This window comes from Neopelma chrysocephalum, unplaced genomic scaffold, assembly GCF_003984885.1.
Source record: "Neopelma chrysocephalum unplaced genomic scaffold, ASM398488v2 Primary Assembly neopelma1_104, whole genome shotgun sequence".
Classification (NCBI taxonomy): Eukaryota; Metazoa; Chordata; class Aves; order Passeriformes; family Pipridae; genus Neopelma; species Neopelma chrysocephalum.
The window spans coordinates 2,148,953-2,161,038 of record NW_020897768.1 but is presented as its reverse complement, the minus strand read 5'-3'; the positions used below and the strand labels follow the sequence as shown (position 1 = coordinate 2,161,038).

The 12,086-nt window shown below is 36.9% G+C and overlaps 1 protein-coding gene across 27 annotated transcripts in view; it reads left to right on the top strand.

Annotated features, from left to right (window-relative positions):
- Nucleotides 1-12,086, top strand: part of KHDRBS2 (KH RNA binding domain containing, signal transduction associated 2) — a 380,194-nt gene that overhangs the window by 345,423 nt on the left and 22,685 nt on the right. For 16 of the 27 annotated variants that reach the window (XR_003536306.1, XR_003536303.1, XR_003536308.1 and 13 more), the window contains 2 exons: nt 6,413-6,520; nt 10,477-10,594. The exons of 3 other annotated variants lie outside the window; for them this stretch is intronic. The gene's annotated coding sequence lies outside the window, so the exon portion shown is untranslated. Of the gene's footprint in view, nt 1-3,872; nt 3,892-6,412; nt 6,521-10,476; nt 10,595-12,086 lie in introns of those variants that run through there. 8 more of the 27 variants (XR_003536309.1, XR_003536293.1, XR_003536290.1 and 5 more) reach the window with 6 other exon arrangements.

The window sequence follows — 12,086 nt, the reverse complement described above, 5'->3', positions numbered from 1 at the left end:
ATCATTTCTTCCTATGACAAATATATCTGTAGAGAGACAGGAAGTTTGTTATTTATTCTTATGCTTGGTATGGTTTTCCTTTTTTATGCATTAGAATGGCAAGGGCATTAATGGTATTACTATACAATGGCATGGATCAAGGTATCACTTTCTAATATTTCTCTGTTTAAATACATTTAAACATAAAGATTTGTCTTGGATGACTTTTTTAAATAGACTTCGGATTATATATGAGATTTTGACTGAAGACAAATGTCATTGCTGGAAACAAACAAAAGTTCAGCTCAGTTACAACTTTGTCCAGAGATTCAGAAGTGTAAACCTAATCACAATACAAAAACTACAAATTCTCGTCCTCTTTCATGATTGTTAAACTAGATAAAAGTTAATAAACAAAACTGATGCCGTTGTGCACCAAAGACACATTTATTACTCTGGGATCTTTTCCCATGGCTGTGGTCTGGCTGATTTAACATTTTCCAGCTATTGTGGTATTCAACGGTTACTTTCAAACCACAAGTTGTGTTGTATAGCAAGATATAAAAGATTTAATTTTCCTCTCCAAAGGGTTGCCTCAAGGTCTTTATAAATTAGTTTTATTTATGTGCTGCAACCACTCTACAGGCCAAAGTGATATAACATGGAATTAAGGTTTGTGTGCATATTGCAGGCACATCAGTGAATGTACCACTGTAGGAAAAAGCTTCCATCTATCCACCTTGCATGTAGTTATGCAAATTTGCTTCAGTCAGGATATATCTATACAAACAAGAAAAATACTTTCCACTCCTATAAATACATTTTCATCATAGTGGTTTAACTGTGATTATAAATTACTACGCATTATAGATTTTACTATAGAAGTATTCCAGGAAATGCTCACATGCCTTATTGAAATGATAAATTACATAAAGCTGTGACTAGGTCATACCTGATGTGAGATCCAGGGCAAAGTACATAAAACTAATTTCTCACTTGTGTATCAGATTTTTATGAGGGTAACTGCTGTGAACTCCTTGAGGATAGACTCCAATAAATATAGCTTTTTAGCAGAACAGTGTCCTTTAATATTTCTGTCTCCAAGTCCACTTTAAAGCCATTATGTGTGTAGATTAAAAAAATGGCAGAATGTATCAGTAAAATTATGAATTGTGAAATATTCTTATATAAGAATTATTTAGAAATTAAGTTGGATTAACAATTAACAGTGTAAGCAACTGTTTTTGCTAACAGTTTTTCTATTGATTTTCAGGAAAATAGTATGAAAAATTACCCATGACTGCATGTGTTGTTCTGTGCCAACTACAAAGTATAGTTCACAACTGTTTCTGAAGTCTTGCAGTTAGTCAGCTATGTCTTAGCAAAACAAAAATCTACCTTCTTAGTTTTTGAAAGAGTAACAAGAGAGTCTGCTTATTCTAATTAACAGCTATCTTCAGGCCTTCCATGGAACGTTGTGACATATTCCACACATCCACCAGTCAGGTCAGCCATAATTTTGAGGTCCTGAAAATTTATGTGCATCATCAGAAAACGCATAACTTCACTTATGCTGCAGATCATTCCAAGACACTAGTCACCAGTTAAACATTTTCTTTGGCTGAATTCACATACCAATTAGTTTTGTTTGTAATAGGAACTAAAAACAGTATAAAATATCAAAACAATGAGTTAAAAACACTGGAAAAGAGAGGTTGAAAAAGCAAAATCTTGTTAAAATATTTTAAGATTGTTTGTCCAGGTTGACCTCATCTATAGAACAGTTTGATCTTTAAAAGAAAAGAGTGCAATATAGTTTTTAGTACTTAAATCAACAAATAATATTTTTGTCTAGGAAATGTTTTGCATGTATTCAAGAGCCATTTTGACTGGAAAAATTAGATATTCCTAAAGAAACAACCTCTATTAGAAAATGAAGTAGCACCATGTAATTATTTCTTTCCTATTCAGTTTATCTTACTCTGTTTTAACAAAGAAGGGCTTAAATCTTCATATGAATAAATGACAATCTTAGGAAATACAGTATACCTGACCTCACCACAAAGGATGCTGACAATGTTTTTCTAACTCTGTGAGGTCCTCAACCTCCATTCAGAGTAACGGAGCTACAGCCATAAAGACAGGAGATCTCTGTCTTCTTACTCCATGTTCAGTCTGTAGCCCAGCCATAATTACTCCATTATACCCAAACCTGCTGACTTCTAAGCTGCATAATACTGATGTTACTGAAAGTCAATGCGTGCATGTGAAACAGGTCACTGTGTGGTGGCTCTGAAGAAATGGATGTGAAGACCTTGTGACTAAGCATGGCAGACTGGAAAAGCCTGTGTCTCCCTATTGCCAGAGAGCCAAACTACAGCCAGTATTGCGCTTCTGAGCTGAATATCAGGAATTTAGTAAAGCAACCAAGTGACCATTAGAATCATCAGTTGAAAGGCTTAACATTTTACCATAACAATATGGATTTATAGTCATGGCTAGGCTTCGCGAACAAAGATTTGGGAAGGACTCTACCCACATTTGCTGCAAGTGTGTTGGTAGCTAAAAAGGCCAATGTGCGATAGACAAGTCTGGTTGCAAAAGGCACAGCAGAAAGAATCCTTAGGTGGTATTGACAAGACATGGTTCTTTCTGCGTTGTCTTTTCTCCTCAAGAGTGATCCTGCGTACGTTCTCAAAGGCATCAGCAGCATTATAGATAGTGTGTCTCCAGACCTCCCAGTTGGAGGCCAGAGTAGACCAGTTATGTTGATCAATATGGCCAAGGCTGAGATGTTGTTTCAGGGAGTCCTTGTATCTCCTCTTCGGGGCTCCTCTCTTGCGGCAACCAGTGGCAAGTTCACCATAAAACATGATCTTAGGGAAGCGGTGGTCCTTCATCCTTGAGACATGTCCTGCCCAACGCAGCTGTGTTCTCAGCAGCATGGCCTCAATACTCATAACAGCTGCCTGTTCTAGAACAGACATATTAGTCACATAGTCTGATCAGTGGATGTTTAGGATTGTGCAGAGATAGCGCTGATGGAAGCGTTCTAGGAGTCCCAGTTGGTGGCAGTAGATGAACCATGATTCAGAACCATATGAAAGAGTGGACAGCACAATGACTCTGTAAACACTGATCTTGGTACTTTTCTTCAGGTATTTATTTCGCCAAACTCTTTTATGGAGTTTTCCAAAAGCACTATATGCCTTTGCTAACCTGTTGTCTATCTCTCCATCAATCTTACTGTCCAAGGAGATAATGCTACCTAGGTAATTAAACTGCTGGACTGATTTGAGCTCTGATTGGCCAATGGTGATATGGGGATGATGGAGGACTTCCTGAGGTGCAGGTTAGTAGAAAACTTCTGTCTTGAAGCTGACTTCCAGCCCAAAAAGCACAGCAACCTCTGCAAAGCAGTATGTTAAATGCTGAAGAGCTGCTTCTGTGTGGGCCACAAGGGCGGCATCATCAGCATAAAGCAGCTCCCGGACAAGATGGTTTAAGATCTTAGTATGGACCTTCGGTCGCCTTAGGTTGAATAGGCTTCCATCAGTACGGTATCGAATGTAGATACCATCCTGATCATCGAGGTCTGCCGTGGCCCTTTGGAGCATCATGCTGAAGATGATTGTGAATAGCGTTGGTGCAAGAATGCAACCTTCTTTCACACCATTGGTTATTAGAAAGGGCTCAGAAAGTGCATTGCCATATCTGACTTGGCCGTGCTGATCCTCATGAAGTGAGATGATCATTTTAAGGAACTTGGGGGGACATCCTAAATGTTCCAAAATCTGCCATAGACCTTTTCTGCTCACAGTATCAAAAGCCTTAGTGAGATCAACAAAGGTTACAAAGAGACCTTTATTCTGTTCCCTACGCTTCTCTTGCAGTTGTCTGAGAACAAATACCATGTCTGTGGTGCTCCTGTTGGCTCTGAAACCACACTGGCTTTCAGGTAGAATTCCTTCTGCTATAGTGCATACTAGTCTGTTCAAAAGTATTCTTGCCAGGATTTTGCCAGCAATGTTCTCATGAAATATCACCCAGGATTATTATCTTAAGGTTAAAATCAAGAACACATAAGTGATGCATTGTGTTCAAATAAAAAAAAATTTGGTCTACATTAGTGATGTATTTCCTTCATGTTTGACAGTAGGAGTGTTGTTTTGTGAACCATCTTTTTCAGAAGTCCAAAGTTTTGCAACAAATATCTCAACTACAAAATTATAAAGGGAGGTAAAGGAGAGTCATAGAATAAACTAAACATTGTGAAGAAAAAGTCTTTGGTAATGTCTGAAAGAAGTATATGATCTATTAAGGAAAGGAAGTCCTAGAACATTTTCCATATTGCATTGCATTAAAATGCAGAAAATGTTAAGTCAATATTGTATAAAGGTTAAGTAGGGACAACACTGGATATCAGTGTTCTTCATGCAACCTTCTTAGAGATACCCTGTGTTCTGTAAAGTTACTGGTACACTTCTTGTCTTTTATGGAAAAATACTGTGTAAAAGGAAAAGACAATTTAGAAAATCTACCTGAATTTCCTAAGCAGCTACATATTTTGACAGAAAATTTTTCTCCTGTAATTTCCTGTAATTTCTTTTGTGAAAGAAATACCAAATCTAAACAAGATTATAATTCCTTTACACAATCTATTTGCTACAATGTTTTAGCAAAGATGTTAAAGAAAATAGTAATTTTTTTCCATAAGTATTACCTGAATTCTTTTATAATGCTGTAGAACTTCAATAAATGGTTTTAAGATTGCAAGAAGATAGTTTTGGGAAAAAATTTCATAGGTTATTAATTAATCTTATGTGACAAAGAACCAACTTATCCCTATATCAGAATGTATGAATTTTTAGGATTCAGGAGGACAGAGTCTATTTGTCCTGAATGTAGTGCATTTTTTCTAAGGTAGGATTAAAAAAAAATTCATTTTGCTTAGACATTACAAAGTTTTTGCACGAAAAGAGAGGCCATAGTTGAAAGGACTGGCTTTAATTAATGCCCAAAAATAAAGATCATATTTGTTATTATTTCAAGTTATCCTCTGTTGTCAACAAATAAATCAAAGTACAAAAAGAACCCTAATTAACATGTAAAATCACAGGAAAAACTGAAAACAAAGAAAACAATCCTAATGTCTTCTGAAGGTTTTTTTTGTCCTCCAAAAAAACTTTGATGCACTCTGTGACTTCTGTCAGTTATTAAAACTCAACAGTTATCAGAAAAAGTATCATGTGTTATCAGTTTTACTGTACTGATCTGTGGAGACAGAACAGGCACATCAGTAACTCTCAAACCAATTATAGCTTTAAAGATGATCACCATCTTCCATTCTGTTGTTAACTAATTAAATTTTTCTAGTCATGACTGTTTATCATTGAGACCTGACAAAAACCTTTGAAAACATTAAGCCTTTCCTTTTTCTTCAATTGGTTTTGTTTCTGGTCCTGTAGGCTAGATGCTAACATCCATTTGGAGACATTAAGGAAAATGATTCCCACTGAAAGGTTTGCTGACCTGCGTACTTATTAGACAAATCATGAGCTTTGCTCATGAATATGCTGATATCTTTTAGTGAAGACATACAATATTTATGTTCTGAGACTATGGAATCTGAAGACTAACTGTGCCTGCCAGTATGAGTACGGGAAAGATTTTGTGTCCTTTCGCAACCTCTGGTTGACTAAATAATTTGTATTATAACTCAGCAGAACGTGTTGAAATAAATCTCTAAATCATGCATATCTGGAACACAGTTTTCTTTCTCAAAGAGAAGCAATTTCTATCAACTTAAGCATAAGAAATGCAGATTTCTAAACTTCTACTAAAAACATGTCACTGTTCTAAAAGTTTGTTTTCCTTATATAAATCCTATTAAAAGGTTGTGTTTGGTACTTATTGAAAGGCATAAATGCCTCCTTGCCTAAAATAATTGAATTAACTTTGAAACCTCAGATGCTTTAGCAGAGAATAGCAAAATTTATTGAGAACACAATTGCAGGCTTTCATATTTTAAATCTATAAATCAGAAGGAAGGTTTATTGGAGGGAGATCATACCCATGGTGTAATGGTATAGGTCATCATTCACATATTAAAAGGAAAAATATTAAAGAAAAGGATGTGTAGTTGATTGTGTAAATCCGTCATGTGCCCAAAGAATTTTTCAAGTTGCTGTATGGAAACAATCAGAACTTTCTAATATCTTTTAGTAACATTTGGATGTACAAGTAGAATAATAGAAATGCTTCAATGCCCTAATAAGAAAAGAATTAATTATGAAAACAATATTTCCTGTTTATTTCTGTTGCTACTGTACTTTATTGATTTAATGGAGGTATAGTTTCTTGTTATACAGTGTTATTATATAGTGTGCCAGTACGTGCTTATATCACGTTTAGCACTGTTCTTGCCATGCAGGATGCATTAGCTCATGATGGATGGCTTCCTCACAGAAAAACAGTGAATACCTTTGTTACATACCCTTGCATTACAGGACCTTCACACTGTGTTACCACCAAGTCAGAGGTACAAACTGCTGAGCTGCTCATGTATGACTTAGCATTCTGCGTGGGTTTTCTTCATTTACTTCTGCATGGAAAACAGAAAAAAATGTGCACATATTTTGTATCATGATTTACTATATTCATTTATAACTCCATATTCATTTCTCAGCTAATAATTCATTATATTTCCTCTTGAACTTTAGAACAATCCGGTACAACCAGTGGCAAAATTCAGTGAAACGGTGTAGTGGGTTGACCCTGGCTGGCCGCCAGGTACCTACCAAATTCGCTCTATCATCCCCTCTGCAACTGGACGGAGGAGAGAAAATATAACAAAGGATTCATGAACTGAGATAAGAAACAGGAGAGATCACTCACCAATCACTGTCACAGGCAAAACAGACTTGAAGTGGGGATATTAATTAAATTTATTACTGACAGAATCAGAGAAGGAAAATGAGAAGTAAAATACATCTTAAAAACACCTGCCCCCCACCCCCTCTCCTTCCCAAGTTCTACCTCCTCTGCCCACAGCAGCATGGGGAAACAAGAAGTGGAGGTTATAGTCAGTTCATCACAAGTTGTTTCTGCCTTTCCACTGCTGCTTGGGGAGGGAAGTCCTCTCCCCGCTCCACCATGGTCCCCCTCCCACAGGAGAGTCCTTCTCCAGCATGAATCCATCCCATGGGCAACAGTTCTTCACAAACTGCTGCAATGTGGGTCACTTTTCCACAGGGTGCAGTCCTTCAGGCACAGACTGTTCCAATGTGGGTTCCCCACAGGGCCACAAGTCCTACCTGCAAATCTGCTCCAGTATGGGCTCTTCTCTCCATGGGTCAGTAGACCCCTGCCAGGACCCTACTCCAGCATGGGCCTCCCATGGGGTCACAGCCTCCTTTGAGCATCCACCTGCTCCAGTGTGGGTCTCCTCCATGGGATGCAGGAGGACAACCTGCTTCACCATAGTCTGCACCACGGGTTGCAGGGGAACCTCAGCTCCAATGCCTGGAGCACCTCCTCCCCCTCCTTCTCCACTGGCCTCGGTGTTTGCACTGTTCACATGTTCTCACTCCACTCTTCCCTGGCTGCAGTTTTCATCTGCCCAATAACTTTTTTTTTCACCCTTCTTAAATACGTTATCACAGAGGCGTTACTGTCATTCCTGATGGGTTCGGCCTTGGCCAGCGGTGGATCCATCCTGGAGCCGCCGGGTATTGGCCCAGCAGGACACAGGAGAAGCTTCAAGCATCTTCTCACAGAAGCCACCCCTGTCAACCCCTTCTGCTACCAAAACCTGGCCAGCCAAACCAAACACACAAGGCCTTGCATATGCTGCTTCTTTCTTTTTCTTTTAATTTTTCTCTTTCTTTTTCCTCTTCTTCCTATATACCTACTTTAGCTGAAAAGATAATCAAGAACACTGTCGTTCAAATGAAATGCTACTACTCTCTGATAATATAGGAATTCAGTTTAGTATTCTCTGAGTATTTAAAACTGATAGGGTTCTTTTTCTTATTCTGTATGGTATTTTGAGAATTATATACGTTTTTAATATCTCTTTTTGAATTCATGACGTAAAGATGCAAACAACTGACAGGAATCTTACATTATGTTGAATTCCAGTTAAGCAAAGCAGGTTTCTGAAGGAGAATTTGATCCTGCAGATTTTATTTAGGTTTCATTTACTAAAAATGCATGCTGACATCAAGAAATGAAAAGGGAATATTAAATTCAGAATATGATCTGCAGTCATTTTTATAATTTAATTAAATTCAAACAGAACACATTTCTGTAAAGGACTGTATTGCATCATTTTAGCCCGTGTGCTGCTTAGCTGACAGTGTGAAATACGCTTGATCTAGGAAGAGTACTTCAGTTGCAGTACCAACATTAGGATTCTACTTTTTATATCATCATAACTAATTTTCCCATGTGAAAGGAAATTATTTATTTGAAGGTCTTGGGACTTTCTCCCACTCCAAATCTCAACCTGGCAATCAAGTTCATCTGTTCATGGTAGTCACCATTTTATTTTCATAAGAACTAAGTTTCTGAAGGAGGCACAATACTTTCCTTTACACTTTAATGACAGTGTTACTGAACTTGTTTGCATATCTAAGGCAAAAATGGGTCATCCACTAGACTGTGAAGGCCTGTGGAGTACGTGCTTTAGGAAATCTAGTGCTCATTCAAAAGAGTTATTGTAACCCCAAGAATACTGTATAGTTCTTAGAAAGCTTATATAGCACCTACAGAGCTTAGAAGAAAATTTCTGCATAGAACTCTGTTTAATGAAGGCAGTAGATATTTTTATCTCTGCCTTATAATGGAGAATTAGAAAAATAATGAAGCTGAATTGTTTGCTAAGGTTACTCAGCAGGTCAAAGTGACATAATAAAGTGCAATTAGCAAAGCAGCAGGTTTGCTAGTAAGAAGCTGCATCAGGAAATGAAACACAGGACATATTGAAAGCTGTGTTTTGTTGTGAGAACTGAACTCCCTGTCTGTCATGCAGGTGTACTATTATTACTTGGCACCTGCTGGACTTTACCAGGCAACTGCATGAAGCAGCAGAATGTGTGTGTGTAGGGAATATGCATACATACATATGCCAGATTTACATTCAAGAAGTGTTATTATTATCTTCATCCCTTTGCATTATAACTATTTTTCTATAGCTGCATCAGCTGTTGCCATGGTAAGTTTCTCACGCTGTGTGTCTTTGCTGAAGAAGAAATACATCTCTAAACACTGATAAGGGCTTGAGACTCCTGGTAATACCCCATGTCCTCCCTATAGCACTGAACACATTGGGATTGGACCCTAAAAACCAACATATTCTGAAATTTTATAGTGCTGACAGTTCCAGAAATAACAGAAGTTCTATTTTAGACCGTTTTAGGGATAATTTTAGATTCGGAGTTGTTTGGGTTTTACTATGTTGAAGTCTGCTAGGCTAAATTAATGGAAATAAGGCATCTGACTTCGTAATACCTAGTCAACCGAAAATAACCCTAAGAATATGTTTAAGGATTTAGAAAATTGTGTTAGTTTTTTTTTTATATGAAAACATTTTATACCAAGTTCTTCATCTGGACTTATGTGGATGACTCATTTTCATTCACAGCTCTCATAGATAAAATACAGAACCCCAAAACAAGCTATACAACTTTAATGTCATGCCTCCATTTCTCTCATTTATCTTGTAAATATACTCTTGGCAGGGCTGGTAATTTTAGCTACCATTAAGATAACCAGTACAGTCTATAAATGCAACTGTGTCCACTTCAAATTAAACTATCCATGATGAGTATCTGCTCAATCCAAGGATTTTGGATGCTAAACAGCTGAGGAAAATAAAAGATTTTGGGAATTTACAAAATAATAAAAGTTATTTTTTTGTTATCAAATGTCTGTGAAAGTATATTGCAAAATATGTGTCATAATATGCTCCAGGGGTGGTTTCTCCTGCATAAGAGAATAAGAACTGCCTTCCTTTGTCAGACCGTGAGTGTATCCTGACCAGTAACTTTTTTCTATCAGATCCAGAAATGGATGTTTGGGGTACATGGTGGAGGAATCAGGAGAAATACGTAGAACAAGTAGAAGCTCTGCTGCATTAGCAAATTAACACCAGACTGGTTCTATCTCAGACTTGTTTTCCCAGTGCCCATCTTTTTAACTCCACTGTCTTGCCTAATGTACAAATAGATGTCTGTGATAGTAATGTATAAAGGTTGTGTGCCCGAATGGGCTTTTATCCATAGAACCACTGGCTGACATTCCCAGGTGCTGAGGTCTGTGCAGTGACTTGTGTTACAAGAAAAGTGGGGGGTGTTTAATGACTAAATAGCTGAGTTTGACTAAAGCAGAGGAATGGATTATATTATCCTTCAGCATCTCTACCAGCAGAATTTTGTGTGAGGCAGATTGCTCAAAGTAAAAGCCTGCTAATGCTGTATTTCTTGTTGTCTTGAGATCTTACAGAAAATCTTGGGATCTGATTTTCATCAGAGTTACAAGTGGCATAACAGGAGTTTTTCCTGACTATGCAAAGTGCTGTTTAAGGTTAGGTGCAAGCATTGGGTTTCCCAGAGTATGTAACAGTGGGGAATGTTTTATTTCAACTCAGAAATGTAATAAAAAATTAGTCACACTAATGAGGTATTGACATACTATAGCCACAAGTGACACAGAAAACCAACTGCGAAATTCATAATTTTGTCAAGAAAAATTAAAGATTTGAATAGAGTTAAGCAATTAATAAAGGAACAACACATCGAATAATGAAGATAAAAGAAATATTGAATAACTTTTTCAGTGCCCTTTCTTATACATGAAATTAAGCAGAAAAAAAATATAACTCAACCATTGTAGACTCAGTGGTTGAAACAATAAAAAAATAAAACCAAAATTTAACTCAGCCACTGACTACATCAAATGTATACATGAAAAGACCTGAATTAGGGTTTCACTGCCTTTTAACTGATGTTTAACTAACTTCAGAGTGCTTGGCTTACTTGAACCATTTATTTTGCAAGCCTGATGTTTATACCTACCTAATATTTTCCATCAAGGAAAAGTTTATGGAAAGGTTTACATAATTTGCAAATTGAAAGTTCCTGTATCAGAAATTTGCTTAGGATATGAGGAATTCTCCTGAGGGTCCTAAAAATTATTTTCTGATTCTTTCCTGAAAATCTGTTTGTTTTGGAGAATATCATGAGACATCCACAAAGCTGTTGTTTACCAACTCAGTAAACTTGCTAGAAGCTATAAAAAAATGTGTATGTTCCCCTACCCCACTGATGAGGGTTTTTTTCTTCTATGTGAAGTTTCCTTAGTGTGATAGTTGGGGAAGTATTGAGCACATTCATCATCTAACTTCAAATACCTAGCTTTTGCCACTGTAGGTACTTAGGGTACCTATGCATTCAGTGGAGTGATCTTTGCTTACAGAAAATAATTCAGAGTACCTTAGCCAGATATCTGGATGTAGACAAGTACACAAGTCTCCATTGGTTGGCTGAAAAGACTAACTAATGTGTTTTAAAAAATACCTCCCTCCTCAGCCTTAATCTTCAAATTATCTCTTGATTCATTGATTTTAATAAGAACTGATTTTAATTAGTCTTTCATAGACCTGATTTTGTTAATATTAACAAGAAATGAAACTCCAAACCAACTGTCCTCACAAGTTCCCATTCTCATCCATACCAGCACTCAGAATTCATTTACTCAGGTTGAATATAATTATTATGCTGTATTGTCTGCATAAAGAGTGTTGGTATTCACACAATGCACTGCCACAAACCTCCTTTTTTATTACACTGCTCAAAGCATACTCATACTACCTGCATGGACCATGAGCCTTCATCTCAAGTAGATTGCAGGTGCAGAAAAGGTATTGAGGCAGCACTTGATGAATTCGTAGCAGTACGAAAATTAAGAACTTAAATGAGAAAACTAGGATAAAATTATAGCTAAAGTTTCATACAGCAATTTTACAAAAAGGTTCGAAAAGTTAAAAAAAAAAAAAAACAAAAAAAAAACCAAACAAAAAAAAACACAAAAAAAAAAAAAAAAAA